The 22,073-nt window shown below is 36.6% G+C and overlaps 1 pseudogene; it reads left to right on the top strand.

Moving 5' to 3' along the window:
- Positions 1-7,852: 7,852 nt before the first annotated feature.
- Positions 7,853-20,524, top strand: LOC145659667 (choline transporter-like protein 4; annotated as a pseudogene).
- Positions 20,525-22,073: the final 1,549 nt, after the last annotated feature.

The following is a 22,073-nucleotide window of genomic DNA, read 5'->3' as shown; positions in this document are numbered from 1 at the left end:
TTCCATGGTATGCTACGATATTATTTTTTTATTTCTGAGTATAATAGAGAGTATACAAACTAGTAAGAATGACTGAGCTAAATGCAAATTTTCTTACTTTATTAACTGAATACTATTTTATATATGAAATATGTGAACGTTTACAACATATAGAATACATTTATGATGTGATACAACAGTTGATAAAAAAACAATAAGAATATAAAATCCCAGAAATCTATTTTCCTTTCTTTTTTCACACGTATGAAGTCATAAACTCATCCACATGGCCCGTTATGACCAATACATGCACCATTCTGAACAGGCTTAGAGTAATTTTGATTTTCACACAATGCAATTTTTACAGAAGACAATGCCTTGAAAAAATGTCCAGTTCAAATGGTTTATACAGACTGGTTCTCAGCACTAAAAATGTACAGTACATCATTCATTACTTTCACTTTAAACCAATATATTTCATTTCTGGTTGGATTTTCTCTCATAAGGATTAATACCAATCAATTAAGACAGGTTTGCAATTAAAGACAAAGGTATAGTTGCCAGTAATAACTGGAACTTTAGAAGGGATCTAGGTCATTTGTATCACTGTAAAATATTTAACACAAAGATTTAGGACAGCTGGTGGTGTGCATCTAATTGTTAACATATACACTAGTACATCCACTAAAGCCTACCATAATGATATCAACACCAAATGCAACAAAGTCATTTTGTTTCCAATGCTGAAAATGTTAAATGAGAGTAAAACCAACAGAAAAATAGTTTTTGGCCTAGGCCAAACAAATGAGAGATTACAATGGGCATTCCCCCCTTTAAAGAGATTCACAGTAGAAATGTAACTATATGTATAATTTATTAATGTAACATAAAACAGCAATAAGAAAAATGCAAAAATACTATGGTGAAGGACATTGTGACAAAAACCCATGTGAATGCTTATATTACAATCCTGTTTGGACAAGTTTGATCCTCAGTCTCTACCAGTGGTTAATTGTATCTTCTTACAAAAAAAAGGAACCTTATGGTCTGTAATGGATAGTCATTATATATATAAAACAATTACAATGCTGCAAAAAAAACAAATTGTCAGCAATATCAATGGCTAATTTAAATGACAATAAGGTAGAAACTGAATTATAAGAAGAAAGCCATATATTCATCTGTTTTGAAAGAATTCAAATAGTTAATATCACTGTGGCTAGTTGTACTGTGCACTAAGATATAGTTAGCTTCAGCTTGTGAATTGTATTTACAACTTGGATATGGATGTGAACTTTAATTTCCAGCATGTAACACAATTTTAAAATTTTACCCAGCATAAAGGTGTTTCCCTTCTGATCAGTTCACCTAAAATGAACAGAATCCAAATGTGCTAAAATGTGCTACCTAACCAACTATTGTGCTTTTCTAGATTCTCCATTTACTATCTGGATCACACCACACCTCATTTCAACATCTCTTCACCAGACTTACACACAGAGGTATTCTGCAGATGTCAGTGAAAGGAACTGGGTTTTGGATTTCTCTGGCCATAACTGACACCAAAACAAAATTAAATACTGATTATGGACAACATACATAAAATGACACAGTACAAAGTCTGATTTTGGTCCCACAGTAAATGTCATTGGTCACTGATGTTCAATATATCAGTGAAAATCAAAGCAGTGTATATTTGGCAACACTGTAAAGCATTTGAGTAGGACTTTGTGTAGACAGCTTCGAATTCTTGAGATGTAGTTCTGACGTAGTTGCTCTCTACATTATTTTTTTTTCTTTCACTGAAACATGTCTTTAACTGAAACATGTAAAAAAATAATAATAATAAAAAAACTAAAAGTATTGAAGAATCAGGGCACTTAGTGTTGAATTTGCTGTGTCCAAATATGTTAGTTTGGCTACAAGGGACTTCACATTAGATTCAATTAGATGATACCACACACTTCAGGATATAGAAATGACTATATTTTGTAATATATTAATTATATTTCCTGATATTTTCCCAAATTAATCATTGTCATTTCTCTGTGTAACATGTCAAAGGCCTGCGCAGACTTTCCATTACATGTTTGAAGCTAAAACATTTTTAAATTACTTAACTACCACACCAATAAGTTACTTGGCATGTGCAGAAGAGAATAGCATGTCCTCAGTTACCAAGCATCTTAAGCAAACAGTATACAAGATTTCTGGTGCTATTACATACTGACAGTATGTGACAGCAGGTAAGAGGCACATTTTGGCACTTCAGATTTGGCATTTTAATTTTTTTGCTTGTCCACTGGATTTTTAAGTAATGAATATGTGAGGCACTTGTTGGGTCTGGACAGAACTGAGCATTTTTCTTTTATATTTGATGTTTTTCATGAAGAGTGGTTCAAGTGATTTGACATAATGCTAATTCAAGATATCTCTAAATACAGTTTGAGTAGACATAATGCTAATTCAAGACATCTCTAATTATATTTTGACTAGTTATATTTTGACTAATTATATTTTGATATAAAAAATATTAAATGGAGGAATTTAATAGTACATACTTATGTGAAAATAATTTGTATACATATTTTTAATATGAGTGCCAAGAAAGGGCTACTTTGATCAGTCATTTTTATGTGTTTCATTGTTCTAGCTCAAGTTTAGCACACTGTCCTTGACCATGCCCCTCTGTCCACAGGGTGGTGGTGTTGGAATGTGTTACAGACACACTGCTGTTTTTCAGCATGGTGCTGGTGGTCAGATTCGTGGGTGAGAAATACAGTGTGAAGTCATGTGTATGTTACCCATACTACACTTCATCACATTTAAAAGGTACAACACACTTTGAAAGGTGACTCTGGGGGTTTTCTACATTCCCTGTAAGGTCTGCTGGCTTTCTTCTTCTTCTCTGGGAGGATCAGGCTGCCAGATGACAATTTCCAGATTCAGCTGCTGCATTACTACTGGTTGCCCGTTATCGTATGTATTGCCTCCACTGTCGGATAACCTCAGAACAAACTCAAGTGCTGACACTTGCTTCTGTGTGAGATCAAAACATCAGCATATTCAGTACACTGAATAAATGGTTCTTTCTTTAGATACCAAAGGGTTTAATGACAGCAATTGTAAAGTCACTTTGTAAATAACCAGGATTTACACATTTATTCTGTAGAGCAGTGCCTGTTATAGTACTGACGGCCCAGCGTGTAAATCTACTACTGCTGTTTTTTTAGACGGTGATGGTGGGAGCTTACTTGGTCGCTCAGGGCTTCTTCAGTGTGTACAGCATGTGTGTGGACACCCTTTTTCTCTGCTTCTGTAAGCTACACACACACACACACACACACACACACACACACACCTACTCATTCCACCAGTTCATGACACTGGGCACACACAGTTGAAAGCTTGCATGGTCCAGTCCCTTTACTTCAGAGAGAGTAGAATTAAAAAAAACATTATTAGCTCACATTTCAGTCTTAAGCTACTATATATTCCAATCAACAGGACTACATTGTTTTCACTTCCACTGTAATGTTTTTGTCTCCTCTAGTGGAGGATCTGGAGCGTAATGAGGGCACCATGCTGAGACCATACTACATGTCCGGGTCTCTGTGGCGAATCCTCAATAAGTCCTAAAGAGCCTTAAAAAAAAGACAGCTTTCGACCACATCCTTTTCCATACTTTTCATAAATAAACCAAACAAGCATTTATGTTAGTCTTTTTTTGTTTGTTGCTGTAAAACTGCTCAGCATTCTGATCACTACTGTAATGTTCAGAAGACAGCTGACGGGGCCTCTATCAGGACTGATTTGGTTTTGACCAAACAGCAGACACACACTGGATGTTCTGGCAAACACTGAGTAGGAGTACGCTTGTGCCTAAATTTGGGGTATATGAGAAGTTTTAGTTCTTTGCTAACTCCTGATTATGCATAAAAGATCACATTCCATGGTATGCTACGATATTATTTTTTTATTTCTGAGTATAATAGAGAGTATACAAACTAGTAAGAATGACTGAGCTAAATGCAAATTTTCTTACTTTATTAACTGAATACTATTTTATATATGAAATATGTGAACGTTTACAACATATAGAATACATTTATGATGTGATACAACAGTTGATAAAAAAACAATAAGAATATAAAATCCCAGAAATCTATTTTCCTTTCTTTTTTCACACGTATGAAGTCATAAGCTCATCCACATGGCCCGTTATGACCAATACATGCACCATTCTGAACAGGCTTAGAGTAATTTTGATTTTCACACAATGCAATTTTTACAGAAAACAATGTCTTGAAAAAATGTCCAGTTCAAATGGTTTATACAGACTGGTTCTCAGCACTAAAAATGTACAGTACATCATTCATTACTTTCACTTTAAACCAATATATTTCATTTCTGGTTGGATTTTCTCTCATAAGGATTAATACCAATCAATTAAGACAGGTTTTCAATTAAAGACAAAGGTATAGTTGCCAGTAATAACTGGAACTTTAGAAGGGATCTAGGTCATTTGTATCACTGTAAAATATTTAACACAAAGATTTAGGACAGCTGGTGGTGTGCATCTAATTGTTAACATATACACTAGTACATCCACTGAAGCCTACCATAATGATATCAACACCAAATGCAACAGAGCCATTTTGTTTCCAATGCTGAAAATGTTAAATGAGAGTAAAACGAACAGAAAAATAGTTTTTGGCCTAGGCCAAACAAACGAGACATTACAATGGGCATTCCCCCCTTTAAAAGATTCACAGTAGAAATGTAAATATATGTATAATTTATTAATGTAACATAAAATAGCAATAAGAAAAATGCAAAAATACTATGGTGAAGGACATTGTGACAAAACCCCATGTGAATGCTTATATTACAATCCTGTTTGGACAAGTTTGATCCTCAGTCTCTACCAGTGGTTAATTGTATCTTCTTACAAAAAAAAGGAACCTTATGGCCTGTAATGGATAGTCATTATATATATAAAACAATTACAATGCTGCAAAAAAAACAAATTGTCAGCAATATCAATGGCTAATTTAAATGACAATAAGGTAGAAACTGAATTATAAGAAGAAAGCCATATATTCATCTGTTTTGAAAGAATTCAAATAGTTAATATCACTGTGGCTAGTTGTACTGTGCACTAAGATATAGTTAGCTTCAGCTTGTGAATTGTATTTACAACTTGGATATGGATGTGAACTTTAATTTCCAGCATGTAACACAATTTTAAAATTTTACCCAGCATAAAGGTGTTTCCCTTCTGATCAGTTCACCTAAAATGAACAGAATCCAAATGTGCTAAAATGTGCTACCTAACCAACTATTGTGCTTTTCTAGATTCTCCATTTACTATCTGGATCACACCACACCTCATTTCAACATCTCTTCACCAGACTTACACACAGAGGTATTCTGCAGATGTCAGTGAAAGGAACTGGGTTTTGGATTTCTCTGGCCATAACTGACACCAAAACAAAATTAAATACTGATTATGGACAACATACATAAAATGCCACAGTACACAGTCTGATTTTGGTCCCACAGTAAATGCCATTGGTCACTGATGTTCAAAATATCAGTGAAAATCAAAGCAGTGTATATTTGGCAACACTGTAAAGCATTTGAGTAGGACTTTGTGTAGACATCTTCGAATTCTTGAGATGTAGTTCCAACGTAGTTGCTTTCTACATTATTTTTTTTTCTTTCAATGAAACATGTCTTTAACTGAAACATGTCAAAAAAATAATAATAATAATTAAAAAATCTAAACGTATAAAAGAATCAGGGCAGTTAGTGTTGAATTTGCTGTGTCCAAATGTTAGTTTGGCTACAAGGGACTTCACATGAGATTCAATTAAGCAAACAGTATACAAGATTTCTGGTCCTAATACATACTGACAGTATGTGACAGCAGGTAAGAGGCACATTTTGGCACTTCAGATTTGGCATTCTAATTTTTTTGCTTGTCCACTGGATTTTTAGATAATGAATATGTCAGGCACTTGTTGGGTCTGGACAGTACTGAGCATTTGTCTTTTATATTTGATGTTTTTAATGAAGAGTGGTTCAAGTGATTTGGCTAAATATTTGCGGTCATCCCAGATGGAAGCAAATGGGACGGGTACGAAAGTGGCACTGTGTAAGCGTGTGCTGTTCACACATTGGACTTGGAACTGTCCTTGGATTGGCTGTGCTCTGCAGCCACCTCTGGAAGTGTGGGGGCGGAGCTTAGGACGGGGCTCCGGAAGGAAAAATGTTGGACAGGCAGCTGCACCTCTTCTAGCAAGTCATTGGGCTTCATCCTGTACAGGCAGCACAAAGACTGTCAATGAGACACTGACTACGACTTACTGCTGATGGCTGAAAAAGTCGATAGAATACTTCTACCAGGGTAAAGTTACCATAGGCGAGATCTTAAAGCATGTCACAAAAATAAGAATGTCTCCTTTGTTGTCATAGGTTTAAAGGCCAAGCACCACCTAATAGACCTCCCTAAAGAGTTCACATTATCTTAGATACTACAATAAATGCACATGTAAATTAAAACTAAAATAACATGTTCACTGAAGTAAATTGAAGGAAAAACCCCAAAAATGTCGCTCTGGAAATTCCAGAAAGTTGACGAGTGATGTCACTGGTTGTCATCAGACAGTGTGCTAACAGATATGAAGCTGCAATATGCACATTACCAGTAACCAGTGTAACTGGAACCAAGAAACTGGTATATGCTGTTGCAGTAGTCATGCTTGAGACAGTGGACAAGATAGAGAAAACAGTAGTGGTGATAGAAACATCTAAAGGAAGCAATATGAGAAATTGCAAAAATACCAGGGACTGAAAGAAGAGAGAATGTGGAGGGTTAGCATCAAGGTTGTCCCAGTGGTGATAGGGGAACCTGGGGCAGTGACTCCTAAGCTCGAGGAGTAGCTTCAACAGATCTCAAGAATGACATTGTCAATCTCAGTCCACAAGAGTGCAAACCTGGGAGCAGCAAAGCTAAAACTATCAGACCTCTGGTAGAAGGCCCGATTGCCGAGCATGAAAGGGCCACAGATGTGAGACAGATACACACATGCATACACACAAACACACACTCTCTCTTTGTCTTTCTCTACAAATATACTAGAGCTGAGGAAGTAAAATTTGTGTAGTGCATGTGCCTTATCTTCAGTCAAAGGCTAAAATAACCTCTCATCTGTTGGAATGAAAGAAGAAATTTAAGTTAATTTCAGAAAGCATTACTTTCTTTGTTGTCATGCTTAAAAACAAACCTTTGACAATAATTATATATATATATATATATATATATATATATATATATATATATGTGTGTGTGTGTGTGTGTGTGTGTGTGTGTGTGTGTGTGTGTGTGTGTGTGTGCGTGTGTGTGTGATTTGTTTTCCCACTGTACTTTACTGTATTATTTTTACTGTGCTAAGTGTATCAGAAATCAATTTCATTAATTTTTCACAGAAGCAGTATATATAGTAGCTATCTTAATCCACTGTTGTTTCGTTAGCAACATTGTAAAATCATATAAATTTAGCCATCGATATCTTTTATTTTTGTATTCTTCTTCATCAAAGGAATCAAACCCTCAGGCTCTAAAGCTCCGTTACCTTCGCCGCTATTTTCCAAAACTGCTGCAACTTCAGCAGCTGTAAACTTGTTTTACAACATTTTTGGAAATGTATCCGACGTGAAGGGAACGCCGTAATGATTTCATGATTGTTTATTGTTTAGTTTCACACAGATTGACACACAAATTCATCAATAACACACGTAGAAATGGATCAGCTCTGAGTGACAGAGGAACAGACGAATCACACGGCGATCGTCCTGTGATTCGACGATGAATGACGGTAAAATGTACTAAAAGTGTTACTCGCTTGGGGGCGGGAGAGTCTTCTTTTAAGCGCAGACTGACTGCAGACTTTTATTTATCTCAAATAAACAATCAATCAGGGTCCATGTCCTTCCTGATAAAAATTGGAGTTGGGAGCATTCATTTATTCTGGCATACATTACAGACTTTAAAGTTTTTTTCAGAATTGTCAAAAAATTATTTGTCAGTCGCATAGACGTAGTTTTGGAAGGGGACGGGGGACGTGTCATTTAGCCTCAGGTTATATCTTGGTGACAAGCCTAAGGTTACATTATTATTTAAAGATTATTTTATTATTTGTTTAGCTCGCGACCAAGCTACCTTTGTTGATGAGCTGAGAATGAGAACGTGCTGTGACTTCACACGTCACAATGTGTCCATAACCTGGAATGTGTGTGTCATAAGAATAGAGTATCATATGTAAGAATATTTTTTACTGTAACATTACACATTGCGGACTCTCTGTGATCGAAAGTGCAAGGAGGAAGAGTACGATGGTCAGGAAACCGGATTATAATGGTGAGGTGTTTTTTGTTTGTTTGTTTGTTTGTTTTTTCAGATATATCCATCCATATGCCAAAGATTTTATGAGAATCCCATACGCCATATGCAATGGTTAACAAATAAACATTGTACAAAACTATCATGTACATTTCATGTTAAAATTATAATAGCTCTTACATACTTGCTAGGTCTATTTCATATTAAAAACATTCATGTAGTGTACGATCTGTAACTATGTATCAGATCAAAAGCATATGTGTACAGAAGGTGTCATAAAAATATGTAACTGTATATAAAATGTGTTAGACAAAATATAGAGTACCAGTCAAAAGTTCAGACACACCTGACTGAATGTATGTTTTTCATAGGTTTAAACTCATTATATTCTATGTTCTCAGGGGAACCTTTCCCATATGAGCCTTTTTTCAGGGGACCAGTTAGCAAGAGGTGAGTCCTTAAATCTCTCAATGTTCCTCCCATTTACTCCTTCATATCAGTTGACTTTAGTAAACTATTTAAAGCACACACATCATGGATCACAGAATGTCTGTTATTAGCTCTATACAAGAAATATATGAAGGCCATAGATCTACTAAGACTTATTTGAAACTCTTTTGACTTTATTACATAATTGAAATGATACAAGTGTGTAGCAATACTTCTTGTTTTTCTTCAGGAGTTGTACAGACATTATCTGCTGTATGACTTTTGTGGCTGCCATTGTCAGCTATATGCTTATTGGCATCCTGGGTAAGAAACATTTCCAACTACACTTTCATGGAAAAATGATTATTCTGGGCTTATAAGAAATGTCTTTTACACATGTATGGCTTGTGAGATATCCTTCTAACAGAGGTTCTAACACAGCTTTGTTGTATGGAGACCCTCGTCATGTCCTGTTGCCCCGGAATTCCACTGGGATGTTCTGTGGATCTGGAGTCAATTTGTAAGTCCCTCACATGCTGGATTAGTATTTATGTCTTCACAGGAATACCAAAACAGCACACTCAGTATGTAAGGAACACTGTCAATATTCTCTCAAATGAGTAGAACTAGCATTACAGTGGAGCTGTGCAGGTTCAAATCATGTGGATACATTAAAGAGCAACAGTGCAAGATGGGTTAGATTTTAGGTTAAATATTTTCATGATTGGCAATTCACAGCAACAAGTGGACCCACTCAAATCACACGTTTAATGATTGCCTCTAAAACAAAGGGTCCAAACTCAGGTCTAGGAGTGTCACAATACTACAGAGTTTATTGTTTACCCCAGTCAAACTCACCCTAGAAGAAAGAACACTTAGGGGAGTAATGGTGTGACTACACCACTGAAGCCTGATGCACATCCTCAAAAAACTGAATAAAAATAGTTTCTTTAATTGGCTAATATTCATGTGTCAAGCTGCATTTGTTTCCAGCATCCTCTTGTGTTTCAGTGACAAACCAAATGTCCTCTACTTTGACGTTCTGAAGTGTGCCAGAGCAACCACAGAAATGGATGCCACTCTAGAGGGTCTAGTGTCCAACCACTCAAGTGAGATTTCCACAAAGATTTCCTGTTGAAATTGTACAGAGGCTGAACACGTTTGAATGTAGCCTATTAGAAATCTGCACATGAGACTCATTTATTACAAAACAGTTTATTATGTAGTATGTGAATGCAAGTTTGTAAGTCTGGGGGCTTGGGTATCTTTTTGTTGCTTGGTTTAAGGAGCCTTTTGCTGTATCATGCAATGAACAATGAAGTGTAGATATAAATATGAAAAGCAACACTGTGTTTAGCTGCTCAAATAACATCTCCTTCACTCTGTGTGTTTGTGCATTGGCTTGCAGGTCTGTGTTAAAAAATGCCCTTCGGAGTTCTGGAAGTTGCCCCCAGAGGCGTATGCCCCAGATGCCCTACCTAAAGACTTCTTTCAGCAGCAGTACTGTGATCCTAGACTTGACCTTGCCCAAACCACATTGGTAAAACCTCACACTGCAAATGAGCAATGTAACCAACTTTATCGCTGGCAAATAAATCCTCACCACCCTCTTGACAGAACAGAATCTGTCGTATCAGAAGTCTTTGCAATATGCAACCCTTTGTTCCAAGTAGATGGAATTAATTCATTGGTTAAGCCAATCACACATACATAGGATTCAGTATGTTAATGAGATTTTCACATGCATTTCTACTACAGAGTGTTCAAGACATCCTCAATCAAGAGTTTTGTCCGTATTTCTACACCCCAAGTAAACCAGGTACAGACAGCAGGATTAGCTTTACAACTACCTGTCTATTTGTCCATCCTGTTTTGTAACAGTTTGACTTTGCTATGCACTAAAACATAACCAAACCACCAGGACTGTGCATTTACCGCCATCATAAGTCAGTAGGTTTCATTTTTACAGTCATATTATTTTTCTGTTTCTCTGTGTCTCTCTCCCCTCAGCACTAGGGAAATGCCTGCCTAGCTTTGAACTACAGGACGTTCCTCCAGACTTCTCTCTCCCTGGATTCGCTTCCGTAGATGAAACAGTGGAGCACTTAAAGAGTGCTATGGAGTAATCCTTCACACAGACTCACACACACATATGCATGGATGGTTGGTGTTGATCTATAAGCTGTTTTTGCTGACCAGTATTTTTTGCTTGCAGCTCTCTTGTTTCAGGATTCAACTTTAAGTCAGTGGGGTTACGGATTTTTGAGGATTTTGCTACATCATGGTATTGGATATTAATGTAAGGTAGTTTTATACAAGATTGTATTACACCCAGACATTGTATAGTGTCTGTGTGTGTGTGTGTGTGTGTGTGTGTGTGTGTGTGTGTGTGTGTGTGTGTGTGTCTGTGTGTGTGTGTGTGTGTGTGTGTGTGTGTGTGTGTGTGTGTGTGTATATATACAGAAAGATTTCAGTTGATTTTCCTTCATCAATCTGCATAGAATACAATACTATATGCAATACAATACTACATATAATACTGGCCAGCGAGATCTAGGGAGACTGTGGTTTCAAACTTCTTCTATTGGAGAATGATGGAAGCTACTGTGATCTTGGGCAGTTTCCAAGCTGCAGAATATTTCTTGTAACCTTCCCCTGATCTGTGTCTTGACACAATTCTTGACACAATTCTCTGAACTTCATGACTTGGCTTTCACTCAGACACTATGAACTGTGAGTCCATAAACAGAGATTTCTGCCTTCCCTGATTATGTTCAGTCAATTCAGTGAAGCACAGGTGAACCCTAATGAAGTTTAAAAAAAATTACAGGGACCATTGATAGAAGTAGGATTCAACAGAGCTCAATAAAAAGTGTCTTAACAACAGACCTCAATATGTATGTTAATGCAGTATTTCAGACTTTTATTTTAAATAAATGTACAAAACATTATAAAAACCAATGTTTGTTTTCTTGTTGAGGAGTATTTTATCTAGATTGATGAGGAAAAATAGTTAAATCAATTTTAAGATGAGTAATACACAACAAATTTGAAACTTTCTGTAAGCATTTTAAGTAAATATTTCTTTCTCTCTCTCTCTCTCTCTCTCTCTCTCTCTCTCAGAGGTCTGGTGGTTGCTGTGGTTGTTAGCCTCATGTTCCTCCTGCTTATGAGATATCTGATGTTCGTGCTACTGTTGGCTCTCATCGTGGGAGTGCTCGTAGCTGGAGCGTATGGTAAGCCTCTACGATACATGTTTTAACATACCTGCCATTAGCGACCAGCTCACTGGGTAATAATTAAGCCCTTCATGAATGGTCTCCTGCTGCACTGAAACAAGGAAAATACCAAATTACTGTGGATGGTTCTATGACTGGCACTGATTTGCTGCCCTATAGTGTATGAACTCTGCATGGGACCCTTAATTTTAAAGACAAATTGCAGGGGGTTAGATTAGTGAATGAGGATGTAAGCTGTCTACTCTGTCTTTCTCAGGTATCTACTACTGTTACCGGGAATATAACCACTACAGACACTCCAAACTCACCCTCGGTGACATTACTTATAATTCAGAATTCTCTGTCTACCTTCAAGTGAAAGAGACTTGGCTGTTCTTCTGTAAGGGCTATCAGATTTTCTCACAAGACATGTATTGACAGTATATAAAGTAGAAACAAACATGTTGTAAAGAAAGGAATTTTTCTAAGAATGGACGCATGGCTTTGGTTTATACTGTTGCTGTATGTGAATGATTTTTGTGTGTTTGTGTTTATGTGGCAGTGGTGAGCCTGTGTCTTTTGGAATTCGTAATTTTACTCTTCCTGACACATCGGGGGAGGAGAATATCTGTTGCATTGGCACTGATCAAAGAGTCCAACAGGTAGAGCTTTTTAGGCCTTCAGACACATAGGCGGTAGTAAATATATCCATTGCCAGCATTTCTTTAAACAAATGTCAGCCATCTGCTATGTCCTTCTTGTTTTTGTTGTTGTTGCTGTTGTTTATAAACAGAAAATCACCTTGGATACAAGAAACCCATTAACATTTTTCTTCAAATCAGTGCAGTCTCGGCATTCCTACATTATTACTCATATAAAGCCACTTCGCGGGGGCAGCCTGTATAAAGGCTCTCTTGTGCTCTTAAGGCTACATGAGGCCTTTTGTGCTCTGTGCTGTGTGTAGGGCGGTGAGTTGTGTGACGACCACACTGGCTTACCCCTTGGTGACGTTCCTGCTGGTGGTGATATGCGTGGCCTACTGGGGAATCACTAGCCTGTATCCTCTGCCACTTCCTCTTCTCACCTACCTTCACTTCCTGCTAACAAATCAAGGCAGTAACTGTATATCTGTCCTCGCCACTGAATTAGTGCTGTAGCTTGGATTGTATTGGTAGTTTGTTGTTGAAAATGTGCTTGTGTCAGTATTTTGTGTGTAGAGTGTGTGTGTTAGGCTGTGTCCTTGACCATTACTGCCCTCAGGTATTTGGCCACATCAGGTGCTCCTGTATACCATGTCGCTGCTCTCAACTCCTCCATAGCCAACTGTAGTTCTATCACAGGCTCAGAGATTTGCATTCCCAAGGTCAGTCGCCTACATACACCCACACACTATAAACCCAAACTGTAATATTGTTCCCTTTCAAATATATAGTATAACATTCACATTTTGCTATTTGCAGCTTCATACAGACATAATATGGTGAATGTATATGATATTCATATGATATTCATACTTCACAATGACTTATTTTAGATGCATTCAGATTACTGACATGTTCCAATAGCCTGGTAATGATTCATTTCACATCTCTTTCCTTTTATTTATACTGTTGTTGTTGTCTTCTTCTTGTTTCTTTTCAGGAATTCAGTGCTTCTCTCCATCCTGATTGTCCATCTGTGCGCTGTGTGTTTTTTAAATACGATGACACGGACTTGTTCTCAAGGATCGCACCCTACCTGCAGATCTATAATTTGCTGGCTTTCCTCTGGTGCGTGAACTTCATCATCGCCCTGGGCCAGTGTACACTAGCCGGTACCTTCGCATCCTTCTACTGGGCCTTCAGTAAACCAGCAGACATTCCCCCGTACCCTCTCTTACAAGCCTTCATCCGGACACTAGGGTACATAGCACTCGTGTTTCATCCCTGCTCCGCTCCGATTGCTTTGATATCAGCCACACCCGAAAGTACATTCCCTTGGTTTGGTGACTACTAACCTAGTACAGAGTCCTAACTGCTCCCCACCTCTAAAGTCTACTAAACTGCTTTTTTTCAAGGTGTCATGTCGGCTCTTTAGCATTGGGTGCTGTCATCCTTACCATATTCCAGGTCCCTCGGATGTTACTGGAATATCTTGACCATAGGTTCAGAGGTAACAATATATATAAAACCTTCATGACCTTAGTCCTGCTTTCTCCTGTCTGTAACTGTAATGTGACACAATTGTCTACTCCACAGACTGCCGGAATTTCTGTTGTCAGTTTGTGATGATGTCCCTCAAATGCTGCTTTTGGTTCCTGGATAAATTCCTCAAGTTCTTCCACAGAAACACCTATATCATGGTGTGTCTCATATCCAGCTGCACACAAAAAAATGATCGATGCTGAAATAACTGTTTTTATGTGTCTTCAGTGATCGGTTGTCTAGCGTTAGTATGAGTATTAGATAAAAACTAAATGAAAAACTGTATGGTGTATATTAGTATGATATGGTTTTTTTTTTCACTTTGTGGTAATAGCATCAAAGTATGTAATTGTGTCCATATGACTAGTGAAATTTACTGAGTGTACAATCTGACTCAACATGCTGTTTGTGGTTGATAATATACAGATTGCTATACATGGAAACAATTTCCATGTGTCTGGCAAGAATGCTTATATGCTCTTGAGGAGAAATATTAACCGGTAAGTCCTCAGACAGAGGAGATGTTTCGTACATATTATTGAACGTATGGGGTTGTGTGTGAATGTGAATGATTTAATGTTGCTGTTGTGGAACAAATTACTTCCATTTCCTTGTTTTAAAGGCAAAAATATTAACTGGAGGAATTTATCAGTACATACTCATGTGAAAATAATTTGTATACATATTTTTAATATGAGTACCAATTGTTCTAGCTCAAGTTTAGCACGCTGTCCTTGACCATGTCCCTCTGTCCACAGGGTGGTGGTGTTGGACTGTGTTACAGACACACTGCTGTTTTCCGGCAAGGTGCTGGTGGTCGGATTAGTGGGTGAGAAATACAGTGTGAAGTCATGTGTATGTTACCCATACTACACTTCATCACATTTAGGCACTTGTTGGGTCTGGACAGAACTGAGCATTTTTCTTTTATATTTGATGTTTTTCATGAAGAGTGGTTCAAGTGATTTGACATAATGCTAATTCAAGATATCTCTAAATACAGTTTGAGTAGACATAATGCTAATTCAAGACATCTGAAATTACAGTTTGAGTAGACATAATGCTAATTCAAAATATCGCTAAATACAGTTTGAGTAGACATAATGCAAATTCAATATATCTCTAATTAAAGTATGAGTAGACATAATGCTAATTCAAGATATCGCTAATTAGATTGAGTAGACATAATGCTAATTCAAGACATCTCTAATTATATTTTGACTGGTTATATTTTGACTAATTATATTTGGATATAAAAACATTAAATGGAGGAATTTAATAGTACATACTTATGTGAAAATAATTTGTATACATATTTTTAATATGAGTGCCAAGAAAGGGCTACTTTGATCAGTCATTTTTATGTGTTTCATTGTTCTAGCTCAAGTTTAGCACACTGTCCTTGACCATGCCCCTCTGTCCACAGGGTGGTGGTGTTGGAATGTGTTACAGACACACTGCTGTTTTTCAGCATGGTGCTGGTGGTCGGATTAGTGGGTGAGAAATACAGTGTGAAGTCATGTGTATGTTACCCATACTACACTTCATCACATTTAAAAGGTACAACACACTTTGAAAGGTAACTCTGGGGGTTTTCTACATTCCCTGTAAGGTCTGCTGGCTTTCTTCTTCTCTGGGAGAATCAGGCTGCCAGATGACAATTTCCAGATTCAGCTGCTGCATTACTACTGGTTGCCCGTTATCGTATGTATTGCCTCCACTGTCGGATAACCTCAGAACAAACTCAAGTGCTGACACTTGCTTCTGTGTGAGATCAAAACATCAGCATATTCAGTACACTGTATAAATGTGTTTAATGACAGCAACTGTAAAGTCACTTTGTAAATAACCAGGATTTACACATTTATTCTGTAGAGCAGTGCCTGTTATAGTACTGACGGCCCAGCGTGTATATCTACTACTGCTGTTTTTTAGACGGTGATGGCGGGAGCTTACTTGATCGCTCAGGGCTTCTTCAGTGTGTACAGCATGTGTGTGGACAGCCTTTTTCTCTGCTTCTGTAAGCTACACACACACACACATACACAAACACACACACACACACACACACACACACACACACACACTCATTCCACCAGTTCATGACACTGTGCACACACAGTTGAAAGCTTGCATGGTCCAGTCCCTTTACTTCAGAGAGAGTAGAATTTTAAAAAACATTATTAGCTCACACTTCAGTCTTAAGCTACTATATATTCCAATCAACAGGACTACATTGTTTTCACTTCCTCTGTAATGTTTTTGTCTCCTCTAGTGGAGGATCTGGAGCGTAATGACGGCACCATGCTGAGACCATACTACATGTCCGGGTCTCTGTGGCGAATCCTCAATAAGTCCTAAAGAGCCTTAAAAAAAGACAGCTTTCGACCACATCCTTTTCCACACTTTTCATAAATAAACCAAACAAGCATTTATGTTAGTCTTTTTTTGTTTGTTGCTGTAAAACTGCTCAGCATTCTGATCGCTACTGTAATGTTCAGAAGACAGCTGACGGGGCCTCTTTCAGGACTGATTTGGTTTTGACCAAACAGCAGACACACACTGGATGTTCTGGCAAACATTGAGTAGGAGTAAGCTTGTGCCTAAATGTGGGGTATATGAGAAGTTTTAGTTCTTTGCCAACTCCTGATTATGCATAAAAGATCACATTCCATGGTATGCTATGATATTATTTTTTTATTTCTGAGTATAATAGAAAGTATACGAACTAGTAAGAATGACTGAGCTAAATGCAAATGTTCTTACTTTATTAACTGAATACTATTTTATATATGAAATATGTGAACGTTTACAACATATAGAATACATTTATGATGTGATACAACAGTTGATAAAAAAACAATAAGAATATAAAATCCCAGAAATCTATTTTCCATTCTTTTTTCACACGTATGAAGGCATAAACTTATCCACATGGCCCGTTATGACCAATACATGCACTATTCTGAAAAGGCTTAGAGTAATTTTGATTTTCACACAATGCAATTTTTACAGAAGACAATGCCTTGAAAAAATGTCCAGTTCAAATGATTTATACAGACTGGTTCTCAGCACTAAAAATGTACAGTACATCATTCATTACTTTCACTTTAAACCAATATATTTCATTTCTGGTTGGATTTTCTCTCATAAGGATTAATACCAATCAATTAAGACAGGTTTTCAATTAAAGACAAAGGTATAGTTGCCAGTAATAACTGGAACTTTAGAAGGGATCTAGCTCATTTGTATCAGTGTAAAATATTTAACACAAATATTTAGGACAGCTGGTGGTGTGCATCTATTTGTTAACATATACACTAGTACATCCACTAAAGCCTACCATAATGATATCAACACCAAATGCAACAGAGCCATTTTGTTTCCAATGCTGAAAATGTTAAATGAGAGTAAAACCAACAGAAAAATAGTTTTTGGCCTAGGCCAAACAAACGAGACATTACAATGGCCAGCCCACCTTTAAAAGTTTCATAGTAGAAATGTAAATATATGTTTAATTTATTAATGTAACATAAAACAGCAATGAGAAAAATGCAAAAATACTATGGTGAAGGACATTGTGACAAAACACCTAGTGAATGCTAATATTACAATCCTGTTTGGACAAGTTTGATCCTCAGTCTCTACCAGTGGTTATTTGTATCTTCTTATTAAAAAAAAAAAGGAACCTTGTGGTCTGTAATTGATAGTCATTATATATATATAAAACAATTTCAATGCTGCAAAAAAAAAAAAAAATTGTCAGCAATATCAATGGTTATTTTACATGACAATAAGGTACAAACTGAATTATAAGAACAAAGCCATATATTCATCTGTTTTGAAAGAATTCAAATAGTTAATATCACTGTGGCTAGTTGTACTGTGCACTAAGATATAGTTAGCTTCAGCTTGTGAATTGTATTTACAACTTGGATATGGCTGTGAACTTTAATTTCCAGCATGTAACACAATTTTAAAATTTTACCCAGCATAAAGGTGTTTCCCTTCTGATCAGTTCACCTAAAATGAACAGAATCCAAATGTGCTAAAATGTGCTACCTAACCAACTATTGTGCTTTTCTAGATTCTCCATTTACTATCTGGATCACACCACACCTCATTTCAACATCTCTTCACCAGACTTACACACAGAGGTATTCTGCAGATGTCAGTGAAAGGAACTGGGTTTTGGATTTCTCTGGCCATAACTGACACCAAAACAAAATTAAATACTGATTATGGACAACATACATAAAATGACACAGTACAAAGTCTGATTTTGGTCCCACAGTAAATGTCATTGGTCACTGATGTTCAAAATATCAGTGAAAATCAAAGCAGTGTATATTTGGCAACACTGTAAAGCATTTGAGTAGGACTTTGTGTAGACAGCTTCGAATTATTGAGATGTAGTTCTGACGTAGTTGCTCTCTACATTATTTTTTTTTCTTTCACTGAAACATGTCTTTAACTGAAACATGTAAAAAAATAATAATAATAAAAAAACTAAAAGTATTGAAGAATCAGGGCACTTAGTGTTGAATTTGCTGTGTCCAAATATGTTAGTTTGGCTACAAGGGACTTCACATTAGATTCAATTAGATGATACCACACACTTCAGGATATAGAAATTACTATATTTTGTAATATATTAATTATATTTCCTGATATTTTCCCAAATTAATCATTGTCATTTCTCTGTGTAACATGTCAAAGGCCTGCGCAGACTTTCCATTACATGTTTGAAGCTAAAACATTTTTAAATTACTTAACTACCACAACAATAAGTTACTTGGCATGTGCAGAAGAGAATAGCATGTCCTCAGTTACCAAGCATCTTAAGCAAACAGTATACAAGATTTCTGGTGCTATTACATACTGACAGTATGTGACAGCAGGTAAGAGGCACATTTTGGCACTTCAGATTTGGCATTTTAATTTTTTTGCTTGTCCACTGGATTTTTAAGTAATGAATATGTGATGCACTTGTTGGGTCTGGACAGAACTGAGCATTTTTCTTTTATATTTGATGTTTTTCATGAAGAGTGGTTCAAGTGATTTGACATAATGCTAATTCAAGATATCTCTAAATACAGTTTGAGTAGACATAATGCTAATTCAAGACATCTCTAATTATATTTTGACTAGTTATATTTTGACTAATTATATTTTGATATAAAAAATATTAAATGGAGGAATTTAATAGTACATACTTATGTGAAAATAATTTGTATACATATTTTTAATATGAGTGCCAAGAAAGGGCTACTTTGATCAGTCATTTTTATGTGTTTCATTGTTCTAGCTCAAGTTTAGCACACTGTCCTTGACCATGCCCCTCTGTCCACAGGGTGGTGGTGTTGGAATGTGTTACAGACACACTGCTGTTTTTCAGCATGGTGCTGGTGGTCGGATTAGTGGGTGAGAAATACAGTGTGAAGTCATGTGTATGTTACCCATACTACACTTCATCACATTTAAAAGGTACAACACACTTTGAAAGGTGACTCTGGGGGTTTTCTACATTCCCTGTAAGGTCTGCTGGCTTTCTTCTTCTTCTCTGGGAGAATCAGGCTGCCAGATGACAATTTCCAGATTCAGCTGCTGCATTACTACTGGTTGCCCGTTATCGTATGTATTGCCTCCACTGTCGGATAACCTCAGAACAAACTCAAGTGCTGACACTTGCTTCTGTGTGAGATCAAAACATCAGCATATTCAGTACACTGTATAAATGGGTTTAATGACAGCAACTGTAAAGTCACTTTATAAATAACCAGGATTTACACATTTATTCTGTAGAGCAGTGCCTGTTATAGTACTGACGGCCCAGCGTATATATCTACTACTGCTGTTTTTTTAGACGGTGATGGCAGGAGCTTACTTGATCGCTCAGGGCTTCTTCAGTGTGTACAGCATGTGTGTGGACACCCTTTTTCTCTGCTTCTGTAAGCCACACACACACTCACACACACACACACACACACACACACACACACACACACACACACACACACACACACACACATACACTCATTCCACCAGTTCATGACACTGGGCACACAGTTGAAAGCTTGCATGGTCCAGTCCCTTTACTTCAGAGAGAGTAGAATTATAAAAAACATTATTAGCTCACATTTCAGTCTTAAGCTACTATATATTCCAATCAACAGGACTACATTGTTTTCACTTCCACTGTAATGTTTTTGTCTCCTCTAGTGGAGGATCTGGAGCGTAATGAGGGCACCATGCTGAGACCATACTACATGTCCGGGTCTCTGTGGCGAATCCTCAATAAGTCCTAAAGAGCCTTAAAAAAAAGACAGCTTTCGACCACATCCTTTTCCATACTTTTTATAAATAAACCAAACAAGCATTTATGTTAGTCTTTTTTTGTTTGTTGCTGTAAAACTGCTCAGCATTCTGATCACTACTGTAATGTTCAGAAGACAGCTGACGGGGCCTCTATCAGGACTGATTTGGTTTTGACCAAACAGCAGACACACACTGGATGTTCTGGCAAACATTGAGTAGGAGTAAGCTTGTGCCTAAATTTGGGGTATATGAGAAGTTTTAGTTCTTTGCTAACTCCTGATTATGCATAAAAGATCACATTCCATGGTATGCTACGATATTATTTTTTTATTTCTGAGTATAATAGAGAGTATACAAACTAGTAAGAATGACTGAGCTAAATGCAAATTTTCTTACTTTATTAAATGAATACTATTTTATATATGAAATATGTGAACGTTTACAACATATAGAATACATTTATGATGTGATACAACAGTTGATAAAAAAACAATAAGAATATAAAATCCCAGAAATCTGTTTTCCTTTCTTTTTTCACACGTATGAAGTCATAAGCTCATCCACATGGCCCGTTATGACCAATACAAGCACCATTCTGAACAGGCTTAGAGTAATTTTGATTTTCACACAATGCAATTTTTACAGAAGACAATGTCTTGAAAAAATGTCCAGTTCAAATGGTTTATACAGACTGGTTCTCAGCACTAAAAATGTACAGTACATCATTCATTACTTTCACTTTAAACCAATATATTTCATTTCTGGTTGGATTTTCTCTCATAAGGATTAATACCAATCAATTAAGACAGGTTTTCAATTAAAGACAAAGGTATAGTTGCCAGTAATAACTGGAACTTTAGAAGGGATCTAGGTCATTTGTATCAGTGTAAAATATTTAACACAAAGATTTAGGACAGCTGGTGGTGTGCATCTATTTGTTAACATATACACTAGTACATCCACTAAAGCCTACCATAATGATATCAACACCAAATGCAACAGAGCCATTTTGTTTCCAATGCTGAAAATGTTAAATGAGAGTAAAACCAACAGAAAAATAGTTTTTGGCCTAGGCCAAACAAACGAGACATTATAATGGCCAGCCCACCTTTAAAAGATTCATAGTAGAAATGTAAATATATGTATAATTTATTAATGTAACATAAAATAGCAATGAGAAAAATGCAAAAATACTATGGTGAAGGACATTGTGACAAAACACCTTGTGAATGCTTATATTACAATCCTGTTTGGACAAGTTTGATCCTGAGTCTCTACCAGTGGTTAATTGTATCTTCTTATAAAAAAAAAGGAACCTTATGGTCTGTCATGGATAGTCATTATATATATAAAACAATTACAATGCTGCAAAAAAACCAAATTGTCAGCAATATCAATGGTTATTTTAAATGACAATAAGGTAGAAACTGAATTATAAGAACAAAGCCATATATTCATCTGTTTTGAAAGAATTAAAATAGTTAATATCACTGTGGCTAGTTATACTGTGCACTAAGATATAGTTAGCTTCAGCTTGTG

This window comes from Electrophorus electricus, chromosome 1, assembly GCF_041902795.1.
Source record: "Electrophorus electricus isolate QZ-2024a chromosome 1, ASM4190279v1, whole genome shotgun sequence".
Taxonomy (NCBI): domain Eukaryota; kingdom Metazoa; phylum Chordata; class Actinopteri; order Gymnotiformes; family Gymnotidae; genus Electrophorus; species Electrophorus electricus.
Note: the sequence above shows the minus strand (reverse complement) of the source record. Positions and strands in the feature narration are given on the sequence as shown.